Here is a 1434-nt window from a genome sequence, read left to right on the forward strand (position 1 = left end):
GATAACCTGATTTTTATATTATTTTTTAACCTGTGATCATTTGATTTTGAAAATGAATCATGGGTCTTTGATTTAATCTTTGTGTGCTTTTAATGTAGCACACACAGAACATCAAACATCACTTTGGTAAAATTGATATTTTGATTTTTTTTTCTCCTTTTTTTTTTCTTTGTGGAATCTTCTTATTAAATTTAAACAGACACTTGWGGGGCTAATTGATGCAAGCAAAGAACTTAAATTTAGCAACAATAGCATATCTTATTGATATAACAATTACTGTGTTCTAATCAATTGCTGGATTTGCATGCCATTTGAGATTCAGAATGTGTTTGATTTCATAATATAAAGTAACAAGTTTGTGTTTAAAATTTATTATGGGAGTGTGATTAAAGAGAGCAGATAAAGAAAATCATTCAGACTGACACACAAGAATAGATACTTTATTGATATTTTGGCAGATTTATTGGTATATTGGCAGATTATAAATAAAAGAATAATAATTTCATGTACAATGAAGAAAAATGTTAGGGCCTGATCGTGCTGTCTTTACTAGCTTGTTACTCTGAGCAGTCCCGGTGGAATTTTAAGGACTGAATGCAAATTTCAGACAGAAGCATATCTCTGGAAACCTAGTTCYCCTGGCTSACACTCTTTGTCTTATGGTTCCTCAAGATGCAGTAAGCTGAAATATGAGAACACCATAGCCAAAATATAAGGCTCAGCTTCTTTTCTGACCTCCTCCTTCTCCCCAACCCGCAGCATGCTTTCACAGTTTATATTTGGGCATAGGTCTTTTTCAGATCCTTCCGTGGGTCTTTTCCTACAGATTACATGGTAAATTAGGTCACTATTTGAGAGAGAGGACTAACTGCTTCGCTTGCTTGACCTGTTAGCTGACATGTGAGCTTGAGCCTTTGCTTTTGGAAAATTTCACCCCAAATGAATCACAATGTCTCTATTAAAATAAGGCACAAGGTATACTTCCTTAATAAACAATTCATTATTTGGGCCTGGGAGAAGTAGGTAAAAGAGCAGAGCAGTTTTTGATTACAGCATAGGCCGTTCRAAACTTGAGTTTACTGAAGGGCAATTCTGATTATTGCTTACAGTAACAAGGCAGCTTAAGCTGCACAAGTGGGATGTGTTCTTGATATAGTCCATGTTACATGTTAGATAAATACAAAGAAAGACCTTTCATCTGAGGGAACTGAGATAATGAGCCTGTGTTGAATACCCCTCTGTCTTATCTTTTCCTCCATTAATAACTTTGAACTATTTCATTAATTTTACTGAAATGTAATAGATGGGCAGAGGAAGAAGTATATCAGTGCCCCATAGAGAGAAAGGCAGGCAGAACTCAGATGTCACACTGTTCATTGGGCAGTGACCAGCCAGGCAGCACAGTCAACGTATCCATAACTCTAGGCTAGCTAC

This window comes from Rhea americana, unplaced genomic scaffold, assembly GCF_003343005.1.
Source record: "Rhea americana isolate MKP2758 unplaced genomic scaffold, rheAme1 scaffold_650, whole genome shotgun sequence".
Lineage (NCBI taxonomy): Eukaryota > Metazoa > Chordata > Aves > Rheiformes > Rheidae > Rhea > Rhea americana.